The sequence below is a fragment of the Balaenoptera physalus genome, assembly GCF_965194825.1.
Source record: "Balaenoptera physalus genome assembly, chromosome: 10".
In the NCBI taxonomy this organism is placed as follows: Eukaryota; Metazoa; Chordata; class Mammalia; order Artiodactyla; family Balaenopteridae; genus Balaenoptera; species Balaenoptera physalus.
Window position 1 is genome coordinate 107,688,249 of NC_138889.1, and position 20,974 is coordinate 107,709,222.

General features: G+C 42.3%; 1 protein-coding gene and 1 long non-coding RNA gene across 3 annotated transcripts in view; both read left to right on the plus strand.

Annotated features, from left to right (window-relative positions):
• PACS1 (phosphofurin acidic cluster sorting protein 1) overlaps positions 1-20,974 on the plus strand; it is a 152,787-nt gene that overhangs the window by 40,260 nt on the left and 91,553 nt on the right. The window lies entirely within an intron of this gene.
• Positions 3,161-11,322, plus strand: LOC309667989. Of its 2 annotated transcripts, XR_014268016.1 has the most exons (3): positions 3,161-3,466; positions 4,228-4,296; positions 7,985-11,322. It is a non-coding gene; the product is annotated as an uncharacterized lncRNA (long non-coding RNA). The 2 variants fall into 2 exon arrangements; XR_014268017.1 differs by lacking the exon at positions 3,161-3,466 and having other exon boundaries at positions 3,473-4,296.

Here is a 20,974-nt window from a genome sequence, read left to right on the forward strand (position 1 = left end):
CTGGCTTTGCCATTTGCTAGCTGTGTGTGATCTTACCTCCTCGTGGGAGTAATAATGCTCAGGGTGGTTGTGAAGATGAAATGAAATTATACATGTGAGGTACTTAGCGTGGTGCCTGATGTACAGTGAGTGCTTCCATCATATCCATTGTTATTGGATTATTTTAGGGATCTTTACAACGTATTGCTATCTCTGAATATCGAACTGAATCTTGCTGTCTCTCAAGCTTCATTTATCTCTGTCTGATCTCAGACTCCAGCCATAGTGAGCTCGTGGGGTAGTTCCCCTAAAATTCCATGGCCGCTTTCTTCTCTAAAGATATACGTAATGCTCTGTCCACCTAGGACACCCTTGTCCTCAGTTCTTTTCCTCCCAACTTCCTTGTCCTTCAGGGCTCTGTTTGGGGGATTCTCCTCCATGAAGCCTCCCCCCGACCCACTGTCTTGTGCTTCCATAGAGCCCCGTGCACACCTCTGTCCGCCTTCCGCATTGTGTTGGAAGGGACTGTTCATTTGCAGTCTCTCAGACCGTGAGCCTCTTAAGGGCAAGGTGTTCTGCTCAGCTTTGGAAATGCCGTGTGGCGGTGGACAAGAAGGACCTGTTCTCAGGGCATGTACATCCTGTACATTTGGGGAAGACAAATATTTAAATAATCGCGAGTACACACAGTGCTTCAGTAGAGCATTGCATGCAGTGGAGTGTAACAGGAGCTTTGGACCTTGTCTGGACACATCAAAGAAGCCTTTTTCTAAGGAAGTGATGTTTCTGTTTTGTTTTTTTTAAAAATAAATTTATTTATTTATGGCTGCATTGGGTCTCCGTTGCTGCACGCGGGCTTTCTCTAGTTGCGGTGAGCGGGGGCTACTCTTCGTTGCGGTGCGTGGGCTTCTCATTGTAGTGGCTTCTCTTTGTTGCGGAGCGCGGGCTCTAGGCTTGCGGGCTTCAGTAGTTGTGGCATGCGGGCTCAGTAGTTGTGGCGCACGGGCTTAGTTGCTCTGTGGCATGTGGGATCTTCCCGGACCAGGGATTGAACCCATGTCGCCTGCATTGGCAGGCAGATTCTTAACCACTGCGCTACCAGGGAAGTCCCGGAAGTGATGTTTATTCAAGTTGGAACCTGGAAGATGTGTAGGAGTTAGCGAAGGGCAGAAAGGGGAGAGTTCCAGGTGGAGAAAAGTGCATGGATGGGGTGACTTTGGCCAGTTACTTAGCTTCTCTGTGCTTCAGTTTTCTCATTTGTAAAATAGGAATAGTGTGACTATTCTCAGAGGATTGTTGCACACATAAGTACTGTATGTAAAGTCATCATCTTCTAATGAATATTTCTGAAATGAAGCACAATCAGTTCGTACAGGCCAGTTTCCAGGTCCAAGTTTATTCACTGAATTGTTAAACATATGGATTCACTTACTGTATTTTTCCTCGTAACCTTGCTCTTTACCTGTCCCAAAGCCTTTCTCATGTTTTAATGACAAGAATGGGGTATTTCGTTTTGCTTTCTTGTTTGTTTGTTTTAATTAAAGAGATCCAGTTCTGCCTTTCATTGCTGCACGCAGCTAATGGTGTGCCCAACCTTTTAGGTCAATAAGTGTCATTGGTTGGAATGCTTTTACCTTCAAGAAAAACAGAAAAGCCAACTCAGTGACTTAAACACACAGAGTATTTCAGATAACAAGAAGTCTGGAGGTAGGGTGACTCCGAAGCTGGTTAATTCAGCAGCTGGGGAGCCACGTTCATTTTTTTTCTTCCTGCCCTGCCATCCCCAGAACACTGGGTTGTCCTGGCTGCTCCCGTGGTCTCAGGTGGTCTGTCGCCATTCCAGGTGTCACAGATAGACACCAGAATATCCAGCTGAGGAAGAGGGGCCGTTGTTTTTCCTTGTCTGTCTCTTTATCGGTGGACTTCTGGGTTGTTTTGGCTATTATGAGTGAAGCTGCTAGAAGAAAGGAAATCAAAACCTAGGTGGGTTGATTTACCAGCTTCACACAGCCGGCTGGTTTGACACAGCAGTAGTGGCCTGCAGGGGAAAGCACCAGACCAGGAGTGAGAGTTCCTTGTTTGGGCATTACTTTGCCCTGGACTGCTAGTAATCAGGGTGTTTCCTTCTCCCGAAACATGTTTGTTAGTCACCACAGGGTTCCCAGCAGAGCCCTGACTGGAAACAGACTCAGGACATGCAGCCAGGTAACCCCTGAACAGGTGAATCCCAGCGGAACCAGAAAACTGGGTCTTGCTTGCCTTAATTGGAGCCTGACTTAGAATCAGATATTGAACTGGAAAGGAAGTATTAGCCATTAGAAAAAGAATTTAAATTACTGGTCTGTCCATATTTAGAATTTCTTGCAATCATTTCCACTGTGTGTAACACTGAAATCCTTTGTGGTTGTCTGCTGCAAAAATGCATCTTTGACCCGGCAGCTTTAAATGTGTTTGACACCATTGGGAATTTTGAGAATTCTTAATTTAATCTGTGCTTGTCCAGAGGTGGGGGGCCAGGATGAGGGAGAACTCGATCCTTTTGTACTGAAGGTTATGCTGTTTGTAAGCAGAGACCTGTGCTTCTGGAACTTATGTTACCAGGCAGTAGTTACTGGCATAATAAGTATCATATATTATAACTTTTACTTCTGGAGGCAGTAAGAACCAGCCAAGCACGGAGATGAGTAGGAGGTGGCTGGCAGTGGAGGGCCCTGTAGCTATTAGTGCAGCATCGTGCTGCAGGTGGCTGAGGGTTTATCAGAGTGGGAAAAAGGGAGAGGCCCCAGTCGTCCTGCCAGTGACTCTGGCTTCCTCCGCATGGCTCAGTAACAGTGGGCCTCTCCCCTGGACTTGGGTGAGGTTGGAATGTAAACTTGCTTTCCTTTTCTCCATCCCAAGTGTCCTAGGTTATCTCTTTAATTTAACTGATTCTTATTCTCCTTCGTGATAACTTAGTTCTTGTCAAGCAGGGACTTGCCCTGCCAAAGAGAGCAGGAAGGTCACTTTACCGGGCCCTCTGGTTCCTTGTGTAAACAGCATCCACAGCCCTTTCCCTCAGACACTCAGATTGTTTAGACTCACGCATCTCCCTGAAGGGAAGGAGGAGGCATTAAAGTAGAAACACATGCAACTCAGCAGGTTTCTCCGAACAACCAGTGATCTCTGATTTCTCATGGTAACCTTCCACCGATTCACTCTTCATATTTCTTCTCTGCACCTCCGTTTTCTGGTTGGTAAAATCTGGATGTCGCTGGCTCTGGAGGAAGGTTGTAAAGAGCTGATGAAGGAGGCTGGACCTCATCAGGGATAGAGAAGGGCCTTTCCTCAGCGGAGAAGCGTATGGCGGTCACTCTTGCCTGGGTGATACCTGTGTGCAGAGCCAGTGTTGAGGGTGGAGGAGAGGCCTAAGACTGCACCTCTCCTCTCAGGGAGATAAGACATGTGCAGAAGATGGACGTGGCAGCGTGTGTTCGGTGTGTGACTTCAAGTAAGTGATACGTGGATATGATGGATGGAACCATCTGAGACAGTGACTCAAAGCCTATTTTTCCTTTGTAGGAACACCACAGTCCAGAATCAATCTGTTAAAATGGGGGTCGATGTCCTATACTTTTACACTTTTCTAGATTATATGAGTCTTATAAACTGTCATAAATGCTTTTCTTTTCAGTTAGTTGAGGAAAAGACTATGGTTTTCAAAACGTGAGACAAAGAGAATATGGGACATGATATGTGTCTCCTGATAGAGGTCCACGATACCGCCCATAATGTAGCCTTGCCAGCTATAACAGAACCTGAATTTGTTACAACTTCTAGATCTTATTACAAATTTATAGGGAATACAAGGGACAGAAACTTGGTAAATATTTTTTAGGGAAGCAGTCAGCAAATTCCAAACTGCAGGTGCTTTATAGGACAAACTAGTTTCTTCAACAAATAAATTATAAGGGGGGGGATGATGGAGGGGACACCTATAGATAAAAAGGGACTTAAGAGATGAATGAACCAATAGTAATATATGGAGCTGATTCAGACAAACATAATGAAGGAAAAAATGTGAGGCAATCTGGGAAATGCAGGTACTGATTGATTATTTCATGGTATTGAGAAGCTTATTGTTAATTATTTTAAGCATGAAAATGGTATTATGGATATGTTTTAAAAGAATATCCTTCAGAGATATGTACTGAAGTATTTACATGTGAAGAGAAATAATGTCTGGGCTTTTCTTCAAAATAATCCATGCAGGGGCGTGGGCAGGAGTAAAGATGAGACAGGATTGGTCATGCATTAAAAATCGTTGAAGCTGAGTGTTGGGTAAATCACTTTCATTATACTCTTCTACTGTGTGTGTGTGTGTGTGTGTGTGTGTGTGTGTGTGTGTTTTAAATTTTCCAAATATTAAGTGAACCTTTTTTTATATTAGAAAAAATATAAAGATGGTTATCTTGACAGAGGGCAATCAGTGGTTGCCTGGAGCCAGGGTGGAGGGGCGGACTGATTGCATAGGAGCATGAGGGAACTTTTGAGTTGATGGAAATGTTCTACATCTCGATTATAGTGGTAGCTGCATTCATTTAAACTCATCAAACTGTTCATTTAAAAATGGGTGCAGGCAGGACATACTTAAAGTGATGAAAGGGAAAAACCTACAACCAAGATTACTCTACCCAGCAAGGATCTCATTCAGATTCTATGGAGAAATTAAAACCTTTACAGATAAGCAAAAGTTAAGAGAATTCAGCACCACCAAACCAGCTTTACAACAAATGCTAAAGGAACTTCTCTAGGCAGGAAACACAAGAGAAGGAAAAGGCCTGCAATAACAAACCCAAAACAATTGAGAAAATGGTAATAGGAACATACATATCGATAATTGCCTTAAATGTAAATGGATTAATTGCTCCAACCAAAAGACACAGGCTGGCAGAATGGATACAAAAACAAGACCCATATATACACTGTCTACAAGAGACCCACTTCATTCAGACCTAAGGACACGTACAGACTGAAAGTGAGGGGATGGAAAAAGATATTCCATGCAAATGGAAATCAAAAGAAGGCTGGAGTAGCAATTCTCATATCAGACAAAATAGACTTTAAAATAAAGACTATTACAAGAGACAAAGAAGGACACTACATAGTGATCAAGGAATCAATCCAAGAAGAAGATATAACAATTATAAATACTTATGCACCCAACATAGGAGCACTTCAATACATAAGGCAAATGCTAATAGCCATAAAAGGGGAAACTGACAGTAACACAGTCATAGTAGGGGACTTTAACACTCCACTTTCTCCAATGGACAGATCATCCAAAATGAAAATAAATAAGGAAACACAAGCTTTAAATGACACATTAAACAAGATGGACTTAATTGGTATTTCTAGGACATTCCATCCGAAAACAACAGAATACACTTTTTTCTCAAGTGCTCATGGAACATTCTCCAAGATAGACCATATCTTGGGTCACAAATCAAGCCTTGGTAAATTTAAGAAAATTGAAATCGTATCAAGTATCTTTTCCGACCACAATGCTATGAGACTAGATATCAATTACAGGAAAAAAAACTGTAAAAAATACAAACACTTGGAGGCTAAACAATACGCTACTAAATAACCAAGAGATCACTGAAGAAATCAAAGAGGAAGGCAAAAAATACCTAGAAACAAATGACAATGAAAACACGATGACCCAAAACCTATGGGATGCAGCAAAAGCAGTTCTAAGAGGGAAGTTTATAGCAATACAATCCTACCTCAAGAAACAAGAAAAATCTCAAACAACCTAAACTTACACCTAAAGCAGTTAGAGAAAGAAGAACAAAAAACCCCCAAAGTTAGCAGAAGGAAAGAAATCATAAAGATCAAATCAGAAATAAATGAAAAAGAAATGAAGGAAGCAGTAGCAAAGATCAATAAAACTAAAAGCTGGTTCTTTGGGGGGTTTTTGTTCTTCTTTCTCTAACTGCTATATACAAGGAGCTCATGCAACTCAATATCAGAAAAACAAACAACCCAATCCAAAAATGGGCAGAAGACCTAGGTAGACATTTCTCCAAAGAAGATATACAGATTGCCAACTAACACATGAAAAGATGCTCAACATCACTAATCATTAGAGAAATGCAAATCAAAACTACAATGAGATATCACCTCATACCAGTCAGAATGGCCATCATCAAAAAATCTACAAACAATAAATGCTGGAGAGGGTGTGGAGAAAAGGGAACCCTCTTGCACTGTTGGTGGGAATGTAAATTGATACAGCCACTATGGAGAACAGTATGGAGGTTCCTTAAAAAACTAAAAATAGAACTACCATCTGACCCAGCAATCCTACTACTGGACATGTACCCTGAGAAAACCATAATTCAAAAAACGACATGTACCACAATGTTCATTGCAGCACTGTTTACAATAGTCAGGACATGGAAGCAACCTAAGTATCCATCGATGATGAATAGATAAAGATGTGGCACATATATACAATGGAATATTACTCAGCCATAAAAAGAAATGAAATTGAGTTATTTGTAGTGAGGTGGATGGACCTAGAGTTTGTCATACAGAGTGAAGTAAGTCAGAAAGAGAAAAACAAATGCTGTATGCTAACACATATATATGGAATCTAAAAAAAAAAAAAAAAGTTATGAAGAACCTAGGGGTGGGACAGGAATAAAGATGCAGACATAGAGAATGGACTTGAGGACACGGGGAGGGGGAAGGGTAAGCTGGGATGAAGTGAGAGAGTGGCATGGACATATATACACTACCAAATGTAAAATAGATAGCTAGTGGGAAGCAGCCGCATAGCACAAGGAGATCAGCTCTGTGCTTTGTGACCACCTAGAGGGGTGGGGTAAGGGAGGGTGGGAGGGAGACGCAAGAGGGAGGAGATATGAGGATATATGTATATGTATAGCTGATTCACTTTCTTATAAAGCAGAAACTAACACACCATTGTAAAGCAATTATACTCCAATAAAGATGTTAAAAAAAATTTAAAAAGCATAAAAAGGTGCTCTGAAAAAAAAAAAAATTGTTGCGTTTTGGGAATTTCCTGGTGGTCCAGTGGTTAGGACTCAGCACTTCCACTGCAGGGGGCCTGGGTTCGATCCCTGGTTGGGGAACTAAGATTTCACAAGCGTGGCCAAAAATAAATAAATAAAAATAAATAAAATGGGTGCATTTTATTGTATATAAATTATACTGTAATCAAGCTGACTTAAAAATCAATTAAGAATGAATAAGAAGGGTTTTCCCGTTTTGTACATATAGGGTCAAATGGTCATTTCAGAGGTTAATGCTACCTAGCACTGCCAGGAACAGGAATCATCCGACTTGTGCTGCATCTCTTTTTTTCCCCCACTTAAAATGAACTTTTATCATTTGCATTTCTGATTTTGCTGTAGCATCTCTGAGTTTCCTTGCAGCCATAAAGTCGACTTGAATTCTGTGATATGTTTGTTCATGTGTCTGTCATCCAAATGGACATGCCTTTTGATGCTAGAATAAATGATGCTGGGAGGGACATCTAGCCATAGCCAGTGAGCATTAATTGAACATTCATTTAGCTACATTATAACAGTCAAGAAGGTTCAGTTGAGTTCTAATTTTGGTTTATTTTTCATCCAGTCTACCAAGCAACAAAGCGGTCGGCCAGTCAGCATTGACTGAATGTATTCTTTGCAGCAGCCACTGTGCTGAGTCCTGGGTTTATGAGGGTGAATGCAATCTAACGCTCAGGGTGGGAAGCTCGTCGTGATGCATGTAGTTGCAGCGGTGTGATGAATGCCGTGATGATAAAGGTGGGTGCAGGATACAGCGGGGCTCCGTTTGCACTGTGCCCTGGTGCCTGCCCTCCTCCCTCCCAGCTCCCTTAATCGCCTGTTAAGTCAGATGAGTCAACTGACAGAATGTCAGGCAGTTTGGGAAAGACAGTTGTAACAGATGAACATTCCTTTTGCCCTGTAAAATTTGTTGTTTTTCCTTTTAGATCTCAAGTGCAGAGCTGAATTTATCATACGACATTGTACTGACATTGCAAGACCACTCTCATGTTATTATTTCTCATTATTGTCATTTTCCATCTCTTCTCCCATTCCCGGTAACTTCTTCTATAATGTGTTGAGCATTTATCCTTGGATATGTTTGTATCCTTGTATGATTTGTTTTATAAATTTATATTAAATAATATTATGTCATATTTCTCATTTTGATCCTTTTTTCATTTAAAACTACATTTTTAAGTTCTGTCCATGTTGTTGCGTTTCTATATTGCGTTTAGCTCCTTTATTGTATTTTATCACTAGCATCTACTGCATATTATTTATTTCCCCTAGTGATGGACGCCTAATTTGTTCTCCAGCTCCCTGCACCACAAACAAGTGTTCTGATGGAAATCCTCACATGTTTCTTCTTAGGGACTTGAGCAAGAGTTTCTCCAGCTAAATACCAACAAGTCTAATTATTAGGTCCCAGAGTATACTCACATTTAATTTCACTAAGTGTGGCATGACTGCTCTCATTATATTCCCACCACAAAGTGCAGCACGCAGTATCTGACTTTCAGACTTTTGTCAGTTTGGCGAACATAGCGTGTTATTTTAATTCCTGTTTCTCTGATTGCTAGTGAGAACGAGAATCTCTGTGTATACTAGGCTTTGGATTTTCCTTTTATGGATGACCTGGTCATATCCTTTTCCCAGTTTTCCAGTGAAGTTCCATATATGGTCTAGATATTAATCCTAAATCAGTTATAAATGTTGCAGCTGTCATCTCCTGGCCTTACCCATCTGTTAACTTTGCTCATAGTGTCCTTTATTCAGCAGAAAACTTACATTTTATGTTTTATTTTATTTTATTATTATTATTTTTGGCCGTGCCTCGCGGCTTACGGGATCTTAGTTCCCTGACCAGGGATTGAACCCGGGCCCCCTGCAGTGGAAGTGCCGAGTTCTAACCACTGGACCGCCAGGGAATTCCTGAGAAATCCTGTGTTTTAGTATGTCATTTCCTTTGGTTTTTCCAAGTATAAAGATTTGTGCTTTTTGATATCTTAAGAAATCTTTTCCCATCCTCAGGTCACTAAGAAATTACCCTATATTTTCTTCTAATTAGAAGAAACACATTAGGTTTACATGTGTCTCTTAAATTTGCATCTTCAGTTTGATTGTTGCATCTCTAAATTTGTATACCCACTGCCTACCTCATAGATCCATCTGAATATCTAATAGATATCTCAGACTTAACATTGCTAAAACAGATCTCTTTATTTTATCCCTTTCCCATTAAAAAAAAAATCTCTCCCAGTCTTTATTCATCTAAGTAAAAGGGCACCACCATCCACCCTTTTGCTTAAGCCAGCGACCTAGGAGGCCTCTTTGCTTCTTTCCTTTTTCATGTTCCTCCACAGCCAATCCATCAGCAAGTCCTAAACATTCTAACTCCAGAATAGAGCACAAATCTGTCGCTGTCTTTTCAGCTCCACCCGCTGCTGCCCTAAACCACATCGCCATCATCTGTCCTCTGGAGGCTGGCGGTGGCCTTCCCGCTGGCCTCCCTGCTTTCAGTGTAGCCTCCCCCCAGTTCATCAGCAGCCAGAGGAACCTTTCACAAACACCAGTCAGAGGGTGTCACTTCCCTGCTTAGAAAAACCTCTGATCATTTCCAATCACAGAATAAAATGCAAACTCTGTTTACCTTAGCCTTAGGACCAACACGACCTATCCTTGTGCATCCATCTAACCCCACCTCTTGTTCTGCTCCAGCCAAACAGGTCTATTTTTTGTTGCATACTGAACCTGTTTCTTCCTCGGGGCATTTACGTGTGACCTGGAATGTTCTGCCGCTAGCTGTTTGCGTGGCTGGTTCTTGTCTTTCAGTTCTCAGCTTTATGTTACCCCCTCAGTGTAGCCTTTCTTAACCACTCAGTCTGAATCAGGACCCTTGCCCCACTCTCCTGTCTGTGTCATGTTTTTGGTAGTCATTGTTACTCTCCCATGTCGTGTTATTTGTCTGTTGTATATATTCATTGCATCACTACCTCACCCTGCTTTTCAGCTAGCTTTACAAGAGTAGGGCACCGAGTCTTTCCTTCACGGTTGTATTGGTATTTGCAGCTGTGCTGTAGATATGGTGGCAGTTAGGACATCTGTTTTGAATGAATGAATAGGCTTTCGAGGCAGCGTCTCTTGCAAAGTCGTAAATGGCCCGTGTGCTTCCGGCTGGAGGAGTTGCTCTTTGCTTCTCAGTGATAGGAAGACAGCTGTCATTTTAGAGCCTTCGATGAGGATCTGGCTCTACCACTTACTGGTTTTGAGGCCTTGGGCGAGTCACTTGTCTTCCCTAGGTGTGTTCAGTCATTTATAGAATGGAGATAACACATATCTTATGGGTGTTTGGTGAGGAATAAATGAAATTACATGAGAACACCTAGCAGGCACCTGGCAGTGTGTGCCCCCTACTCTCTGTCTCAAAGCAAAGCTGCCTCCCTGAATTCTGAAAGCTCATTCCCTTCTCTGGGCCAGCTCCTAAACACCAAGCATCTGATGTAAAAACGATATTTCTAAGGAATTCCCTGGCGGTCCGGTGGTTAAGATTCTGGGCTTTCACTGCCGAGGGCCCAGGTTCAATCCCTGGTCGGGGAACTAAAAGGAAAAAAAAAAGAAAAAGATATTTCTAACATGTAGTTATGTTATATAAGTTTTAAGCCAATATCATTAAAATTGCACAGATGAATAATTATTCCTGTTCTACTGCGGGAGCAGGGCAAAGCAGTCAGTACCCAGGGACATCACCTAAAGACAATTTGGGGGCACTCCGTGTAGTCTAAACTACTACACCAGCTTCTGCCCTTTCTGTCCGTTTTCTGTGTTCTGCATTTTTATACTCTCTTCTCTCCTCTCTGCACAGACCCTCAGCCTTCTTTCCTCTCGGCCTCTTCTTTGGCTTCTCTCGTGGCTGCTGGAGGCCTCACTGTTGACTGACTCTTATGGTTAAGGATGCGGTCAACCCCAGTACAGATCATCGGAACAGCCAGTATGTCTCATGGTTTATAATGTAAAGTAATATAGGTCAAGAGACGTCTTGGAAAGATTCTGCCTGCCAGCAGGTTTGAGGGATGAGGACCACACAAAGTAGCTTCTGAAGGAACAGATTTGCTTGTATGTGTTTGTTATCCAGGCTCAGATATTTAGCAGACCTCTTTGTTAAATGTACCTTAAAGCAATACTTTCTGCCTTTTTAAAAAAAAATTGTGAATCTCTGGCATCTAATGGAAAAAAAAAAAAAACTGGACCAAACAGGTATACCAGTAATCTTTGTCCTGGTTAAGTGTGATACCGAGTGAGACATTTAACTTCCTAGTTTTTCAGCCGCCTGTGAAATATACCCCATGTTTATTCACCTTTCTCAGAGATATGAAAAGCTAGCTTTAACATATCCGTGAAACATATCTATCCTTGAGGTTACTGCTCCAGACCTCTCACCCCTGCCCCCCCCGAAATCCCTATTCGCTTAATTCCCCTGCACCGCAGCCTGGGTCCGAGGGGCCTCAGCACGCTGTGTGCTGCCCTGGGATGGTTCAGGGTTCAGAGTATCAGGAGCTCCTTGAAGAAATTTCTCCAGCTTTCCCTGGCTTTCCTTCCTTCTGGATACTAAATGACACTCTCATTGCCCTTTCTGATTTGGATAAGCAAATACAGAAACAGATGGCAGATAACTGGTTTTGTTTGTTTAAATTTTTTTCTCGATTACCTGGCTATGAAAGCATTTCTAAAGCTTGATAGATTAGTATAGCTTTCCAGTTTGGGAATATGCTACAACTATCGGAAGTCCTGTTAGAGATGTCTCCCTGCCACCTGGAGCGGCTGAGTTGTCCTGGCTGATGGCGCCCCCTGATGGCCGGTAGAGAAACTCGGCCACGGTGTCATCTTCCTCTTTTCCCACCTTCGCGGGGGATTCTCTCCCTACCCCTATACACACTTTTATTCTATCTTGCATTTTAGATAATTATGCTTCAGATAAGCCTTCTTGCCTCTTCTCTGGGCTTCTTATTTACTGCTCTCTTACCTCAAAAGCATCTTATTTCTTGTCCTCACTCATTCTTTTCATTATACTTTTTTTTTTGCATACTTTAATTTCAGAACAAAATGAACAAAAAGCTATGATACACAGCATTCAACCCTCATGTCAAAGGTGGAAAGGGATAGGGCTTGAGGCCCTTATATCCTGCCTTAGACAGAAGGACAGAAATAAAACCACTAGCCGTCAGCAGAGGGAACCAGGTGGGCCAGGACTACTGGGCCTGCTTCTCAGGGAGCCGTGGGGATCTTTTCATTATACTTTTGAACTAAAAACTTTTACCCCATCACGGCTAAAAAGCACTCGGTGGCATGTCCTTATTAAGGCAAAAAGCAGCACCAGATTTTGAAGTGAAATTAGATGCCACAGTAAATAAAGACTCACTGTTGCCAACTTCTGGAGCTCTTGAGAGATACATTAGGAGCTCCCTTCAGAACCTTAACAGATTTTTGTTCCCCGTCTCAGCCTTCTTCAACTACATTTGCTTTGTCTTAAGTATTAGAATTCAAAGTAAATAAAACAGTTCTTCCATTTTATTTTACCTTATAAACTGCTAGTATTCCAGTGGTATTTTCTACTTGGAAAAAGGGCCGATGCTCAATATCTCAGGTACTTTGTGGGTTCACCATGCATGCACTGACAGGCTGGCCGAGGGACCCGCCTCCTCTTAGCTTTCCTCCTCTCCGGCTCTCCACATTTTTAGTGCCGTTTCAGATTCTACCCAATTGACTTGCAAAACTCACTGCTGGTTTATATCCTGTTTGTAAGCTGAATTTTTCTATCATATTTGTTTGTGCTTTTTAGCTCATAATCAGACTATAGTGAAAGTGACCTTGACATCGACGTATCTCTCATGGGTTATGGGTTACGGGTTTTATACGACAAAGAACCGCACCAGTGAGACCTCATACTTAACTCTCCAACCCTAATTCACTCTCTTTTAAAACCCTTCTTTTGCTTTTAGTAATGAAGGAGCAGGAGCAATGAATGAAGAAGGCTTGCCCAACCCCCCACCATAAAAAAACCTCAAAATACTCCTGAGTACCGGAGTCATGAGTCAACAAATCATTTATACCCTCCCCGCTGTCCCCCTGCCCCCCTGCCCCCAGAGAACATTGTACTTATAATGAAGAGTTACGAGTGATAAGCACCATGGTTTCCAATCTTTTTGGAGTTGTGAGAGCCTAACGTTATTTGATTTTGTGCTGTTAACTTTTCCAGAGGTGATGTAATCTTTGGGATAGAATTGCATAATTTCAGAGTTTGATGGAACCTCAGAGATCATGTTGCTTAGTTTCCCATCTTACGTGGTCCTCCCTTCCAAAAATTTCCTAAAATTTGGCCAGTTAGCCTTGGCCTAATTCTTAGAAAGTTCTTCTGTATGTTCAGCTGACATTTTAACTCATGGGAATTTCCACCATCAATCCCGATTCAGCCATTTATAGCAACACATGACTCAGTGTTTTCGCTCTTCCACAAGAATGCCCTTCAGCTATTGGAGGACAGCTGTCAGCCTCCTTAGTCTCTCCAGGCTGAGCTTTCTCTTTGGCGTATTGGGCTTTTTTCTTGATGATTTTGGGAGTCTTTGTACGTTAAAGAAAATAGCCCTGTGTCTTTGATATGAGTTGTAAAATTTCCCCTACCTGTTGTCATTTTTCTTCAGGTTTTGTTTACAGTGGTGTTTACCTTGCAGATTTTTTTTCTTAATGTAATAAAATGTATCAGCTTTTTAAAAACAGCCCCTGGATTTTATATCCTTCGGATTTTGTTCATGCTTAGAAAGACCTCACCTACTTTGAGGTTATTTTAAAAATATTTTCCTCATGTTTTCTTCTCATACTTTAATGGATTTGTTTTTATGTTTAAATCTTTGATCCTTCTGGAATTTATTTTGATATAAGATGTGAGTTAGAGGTTCAAATTTATTTATTTTTCAAGTTAGCCACCCAGTTACTCCAATACCATTTATTAAATGATTCATTTTTCTCCCACTGATTTGAAATGCCATTGTATTAAATTCACAAGATACTTTTGGACTTATTCCCAGGATTTTTCGTATGTTTTGCTGCCAGGCAAACCATCACACATCTTATACCTTCGTTATTAAAATTTTTAGCTGAAATGTCAAACTTTTTATATACTTATTATAGTTCAGAGTTCAGCCTGTCATCTGGCCTGTCAAGATGGCCTGATTCTTACTTCTTGCAGTAGCAGCCTCTTGCTTAGTGCCCCCTGCAGGTTAATAAGCTTCTCTTTTCTGTCATTATCCAGGCCGTTGATTAAAAGAGTGACAAAAATATTGGTCAGTGTACGGCTGTCCTTTGAACTTCAGTGGAAAGCCACTGCTCATTTTCCTATATCAGAGATGCAACGTGATGTGTTAGAAAGAGCTTAGGATTTTACTATCTGTTGCAAGACTTTATTTGGGCATCCCTTATTTTCATTGTTTCTCAAACTTTAATATGCGTAGGAATAACCTGATAATCTTGATAATCTGCAGATTCTGATTCAGTAGGTCTGGAGTTGGGCCAAGATTCTGTATTTCTAACAAGGCTCCAGACCGTGCTGGTGCTGCTGGGCCACAGACTCACCCTATACAGGACGGAGGCCAGGGGGAGTCCAGCGAGATGCCCTGGATGCCCCATTTAAGGAGGCACTTACTCTCAGGTTTGCTCAGGTGGCAATCTTGCACTTGGGTAAACCTGAGAGTAAGTACTTCCTTAAATTTTGTGCCCTAGGTGCCTTCTAATCCCAGCCCTGATGCCATGTTTCTTAGAATTGTTAGAGTCACTACTGATGAACTAAAAGGACTCCTGAGAGGTGAGACCTTGCTATCTTCCTTTGCAAACAAGTTCCCCCGGTGATTCCCAGGTGCACCAACGTTTGAGAAGCACTGAAACAGACATTTAGAAGTTCCGACTTCTAGGATTAATTTCTTAAATAAATCCCGTTGTGACACTAATGCTTACAACCTGAGAACATCATGGAACCATTTGCCCTTAGCATGTCTGATGTGCTGAGCCCCAAATACTGACAGTGGTTGCTCAGGTGGTGCCAAACCACAGATGAAAAAAGCCTCCTTGAATTTGACGAAACCAACCTTCACCTCTGTATTGATGACTCTTGTAACATGAGCTCAAAATCAAGCTCTTATATGGTATTAAAAGCTTAATTGAAAATGTGCTATCGGCCGGTGTATCTCAAACGTTAATGTGTATACAGATCTCCTGGGTGTCTTGTTAAAATGCAGATTCTGATCTAGTGGGTCTGGGGTAGGGCCTGGGATTCTGCATTTTAACAGGCTCTGAAGTGATGCCGAAGCTTCTAAGCTACAGCTACAGAACACGAAAACAGGGAGAATTTTGACTGACCTCTAGTTAAGTTCTTAACTTCTTTCTAAAGTATGAGAGGGTTTTGGTTAGGAATGTCTGGAGACGTTCTTCATGGATTTTACTTCAGGAAACAAGGAAAGAAGCTTAAATTGTTTCCCCTTTCTTGCTGTTATAAACAATGCTGCAAAGAATACGTTCATCACATTCATTATTTTATGTACATTATACATATTGTTGTCTGTTATGCAGCAAGGTTATTCCATTTTATAAAGCCTTGAAATGTATTTATCTCGAACTTTTTATATATTTAATGCAGTATTATTATTTCTATACCTTTCAGTTCTCTTTTGGTGGATTTGGAAAGTATTTTCTCATCCCTAATGTTATTAACACTGTGTGTATGTGTATACATATAAAACACTGTATACGTATACATGTATATATGTGTGTGTGCATATATATATAGAGAGAGAGAGAGAGAGAGGTTGTTTTTCTGTAACCCAGGTAGAATGTGCTCATCTCTTACGAATCAGCATCTTATGAAAAAAGAGGAAGTGGATAATCTCTGTCAGATGTAAACCTGATGCTTTCTATAATTCAGAGCTGTTAGTTTAAACCAGATGGGAATGGAACTCATGAAGAGAAAGAGCAGGGGAAGTTTCAAGTCAGCTGCTGTCTAACACTGCTTATCCTGTTAGAACAGCCCTGAGACTGCGTTGATCTGAATGATGTCCAGGGTTTTTACATTCCGTCCCCTTACATGTTAGCCACTTCACTGGAAAAACCCCAAATCCATAAATGGTATTTGTATCTGGAATGCCATCACTGAGAAAACAGAATGACTCACAAACCAAAGTTTAGCCTACATTGACTCCAGCTGTATGGCTTGACTAGAAATTCTGTTATTTATAGGTGGGTCAGGTCATTCTATCCGGTAAAGACCGTACGAGAGGGACTTTGCTGGTGGCGCAGTGGATAAGACTCCACGCTCCCAATGCAGGGGGCCTGGGTTCGATCCCTGGTCAGGGACCTAGATTCCACATGCATGCTGCAACTAAGAGTTAGCATGCGACAACTAAGGAGCCTGCGAGCTGCAACTAAGGAGCCCGCCTGTTGCAATTAAGACCCGGCGCAACCAAATAAATAAGTAAATTTTTTTTTTTTACTTTTTTTTAAAAGAATTTCACTTTATTTATTTATTTTTTGGCTGTGTTGGGTTTTCGTTTCTGTGCGAGGGCTTTCTCTAGTTGCGGCAAGCGGGGGCTACTCTTCATCGCGGTGCGCGGGCCTCTCACTATCGCAGCCTCTCGTTGCGGAGCACAGGCTCCAGAGGCGCAAGCTCAGTAGTTGTGGCTCATGGGCTTAGTTGCTCCGTGGCATGTGGGATCTTCCCAGACCAGGGCTCGAACCCGTGTCCCCTGCATTGGCAGGCAGATTCTTAACCACTGCGCCACCAGGGAAGCCTTTTTTTTTTTTTTTTTAAAGACCGTATGAGAGGCTGTTCTTCCTGATGCAGCTTTTTAAACTGCAGTCAGGTGGTTCTGTTAATGAAAATGCCGAACAAAAGGAGTGATTTCCCTCCCGAGCCGTATTAGATTATGGTGTTGTCAAGAGTCTCGCAATTGAATTACCTTCTTGTAATCCACCCCACCTTATCACTTAACTCCGGTTGTAATGGACTGCTGACTTCCGGGACGCCGTGTGGATTACGTAAAACCTCTTGCTGTCTGGAGGAGCCAGGATCTGCAGCACTTCCACCGTCCTCGGGGGGCGTATTCCTCACTCCCACGCTGGTGAGGCTAGCATCCGGGAGCAGCCGCTGAGTGTGACGGGCAGCGGGCGTGTGGTCATCTCACCGCCGATGCCCTCACTGTGTGTCCTCAGCTGGATTGGATCTGGTCAGGCCAGTGACTGCTCTTCTCTGTTGGCGTCGGCCTGTCACGTGGTACCACCAACCCAAGGGAAGCAATGAGTGAGAAATTCCCTTTGCCATTATGTTTGCCCTGATTTAACATATAATGCTCAGTCTGGGAAGCCATGTACTGCTGAAGACTTTTGTGAGGAAAAAGCATTTTAAGAAGTTTCAAAAGCCATTTGCAGTTACTTGAGGGTGGGTCATGTGGAATAAATGCTCTTTCACAAACGCACAGTGTCAATGTAGCAACAATACTGAAGAATGCTTTAGTTTTGGGAGGCGTGTAACTGTAGAACTAAGAATCAGAAATTCTTGAACTTTGATTCCTGTCTGCCTCTGACTGATAACTGACTATATTTAGCTTTTTCTTTTTTTTAATGTATTCAACTGTTCCTTTTTTATTTTTTTAAATTTTATTTATTTATTTATTTTTAAATATTTTATTTATTTATTTATTTTTGGCTGTGTTGGGTCTTCGTTTCTGTGCGAGGGCTTTCTCTAGTTGTGGCAAGCGGGGGCCACTCTTCATCGCGGTGCGCGGGCCTCTCACTATCGCGGCCTCTCTTGTTGCGGAGCACAGGCTCCAGTAGCGCAGGCTCAGTAGTTGTGGCTCACGGGCCCAGTTGCTCCACGGCATGTGGGCTCTTCCCAGACCAGGGCTCGAACCCGTGTCCCCTGCATTAGCAGGCAGATTCTCAACCACTGCACCACCAGGGAAGCCCTGTTCCTTTTTTTTTTTTTTTTTTTAAATTATTATTTATTTATTTATTTATGGCTGTGTTGGGTCTTCGTTTCTGAGCCAGGGCTTCCTGTAGTTGCGGCAAGCGGGGGCCACTCTTCATCGCGGTGCACGGGCCTCTCACTATCGCGGCCTCTCTTGTTGCGGAGCACAGGCTCCAGACGCACAGGCTCAGTATTTGTGGCTCACGGGCTTAGCTGCTCCGCGGCATGTGGGATCTTCCCAGACCAGGGCACGAACCCGTGTCCCCTGCATTGGCAGGCAGATTCTCAACCACTGCGCCACCAGGGAAGCCCCCTGTTCCTTTTTTATTAATTAAGTATTTATTTGGCCGCGCCCTGCAGTATGTGGGATCTTAGTTCCCTGACCAGGGGTCGAACCCGCACCCCCTGCATTGGAAGCACGGAGTCAACCACTGGACTGCCAGGGAAGTCCCTATTTAGTTTTTTCTTGAGTTGGGTTCTAAGGAAAAGAACAGACAGGCAAACAGATAGTAACAATAATACCTGTTTGCTAAATGACCAGATCAAGCCATGTGATAGTTTGCAGTTTCAGTAGGGTAAGGTACAGCAATAGGAGCCGTTTCTATTACAAAAAGAAACTGTATCACATTGAGGAAGGAAACAAGGTTTATTAGAGTGAGGGAAAATAAATCCCAGGTTTGTTACTGGTACAAATAAACACAGAAGGCTATCAGGGCAGTCTGCCTTCACTAGAGATCTGGTAACCAGCTCTCAGGAGCCGGGTGACTTGAGATGCCAGCCAATAGAGAGAATGTGTGACTTACGGGGAAGGAGAACAAAAAGTAGCCAAGCAACTTTCTTCCATAAAAGAGTCAAGGTGACACCTGCTCCTGGTACCTAGATAAGACTTGAGGGAAACACAGGCATTTGGTTTACTTTTAGACCAGGCAGAGTTGTAGAGCCATCTTTAAAAACGTAATATTTTGCTCCCTCTTTGTAATAGCGTAGGAAGACAGCTGGGCATGAAGGATGCTCACTTTCCTTTATGATCCCGTATTTGACTTATAATGTGGTGTTATGTCATGTGGCCGAGTGGTACACTGAAGATGAAAGAAGGTTTAAAAGTAGCTGAGGACAGAGGCAGGACTTTGGTAAGTGGAGTGAGGAAGTCTGCAAATCTCTCCTCGAAAAACAATGATTAACTGGACAGAGTTGTCAAAAACAACCATTTCAGGTCTGAGGAAAGAGCACACATGCCAACGGCAAATTGAGAAGCATTTGTCCATAAGAAACTGCTGAACTTCAGATAAGGACAGTGGGAGTTTTTGATGTTCTTAGCCTGGGACTACTCCCTGCCACCCCAAACCCATTAATGTAGTAATTCCATCGTGGGGGGGTGTTGGGCAGACCGTAAGAGCTAGCAACTGGCTGCCAGAGGAAACGCACTTGATTTGGAGCAGAAGGTGAAAAGCCCACGCCCACTGGCATTGTCAGTAAAAGTTATGATCTCGGTGGCAAGCAAACAGGCAGCTCTGGTAGCCTAACTAGCTGCCCCACTTGGGTCAAACAACAGACTGTGGACTAGCCAGAACCTTAGCAGAGATCCTAGAAATGACAGCCACAGACAGGCTTGAAAAACTCTCCACACGTTCCTGACCGACTGGAAGCCGTGCACACGTGTAAGACTAGACGGGTCCCAAGCTGACCACACAGCCCTGGTCGGCTGGGCAGCTGAATGGATGTACAGAGGAGATGCAGGAGGCCCCGGGAGAAAGTCACAGTTGGGGCAGACCTGAACTGTGTGTTCTTAACCCTACACAAATCAATGTGCAGAGGTTGGAAGTCTCGCTGGCTCCAGATGTGTGAGCACGACCTTTAACCAATCATTGGCTGATCACTAAACCGTGTAGACACAGGGGCAACCCCTAGGAAGTCAGGTCTAAAAACAGAAACAAGAATTGAAAGAAAAGAAAGCACCTGAGTAGAAACATCATGGCTGCACATCACGGGAGGAGACAGATTCTGCAGATTTAGTCCAGGAAAATTACTCACATGGAAGGGTGTCCACTTAATCGATGTAAGTTGTAAAATACGAACAACAGGATTTGGTTAAAAAGAGAGAGCAAAAGAAGTACAGAAGTATATGCTCAAAGGTTGGTGGACACACATACACATTTTTTTTTTCCCTTGGATTTTTAACAGTGATCCTCCTTGGAGGTTTATAGGGATGTTTCTTTCACTTTGCTATATATTTCCAAATAAACTAAATATTTTTTCTGCAGTGTATCGGTAATACTTCGTAAACATACACGCACAGACAGAAGTAACTCATAGCATAACACTAACTGTGATTTGGAGTTGTGAGATTTACTAAATCAGGTACTTAGTCTATAAGCAGCACTTAACTGTCTACCTCCCTTCCACCTCCTGTGTTTCTCCTCTTCTGTTTTTGTTTTTTTTCTTTACATGTCTATTTAGTACATCATAAAAATCTTTGGGAGCAAAACTGATCTTATTCACATTATTCACTTTTCTTCCATCCCATTTCTCTGTTCCTATTATATTTATGCATTGCTTATAGCAGACCATCTGTAAATATTTACACTTTGAGACATATAAAATCTCATTATCCCATACAGCAGTTGGAATCCAGTACAGTAACTGTTGAACAGTTATTCAGCCCACATTCTTTCTCCTCCCCCCAAAATAACCATTGAGACTATCAGAACAAAGCAAAACAAAACCAAAACAAAGAAGAGCTTTATTTTTCCCATGTCCTTCATTTGCTAAATGTAGAACAGACTGAGTTGTGGTGACTCCTAGGCAGGAAAAGATTCATTTTCTAGAATCAGAATTCTAGTTGCTAGCTTCTTTAATTTGGGCCCTGGGCTTTTCTTTTTCTTTCTTTCTTTTTTTTTTTTCTCACTTTATGTTTCCTCTTCATTAAAATAGG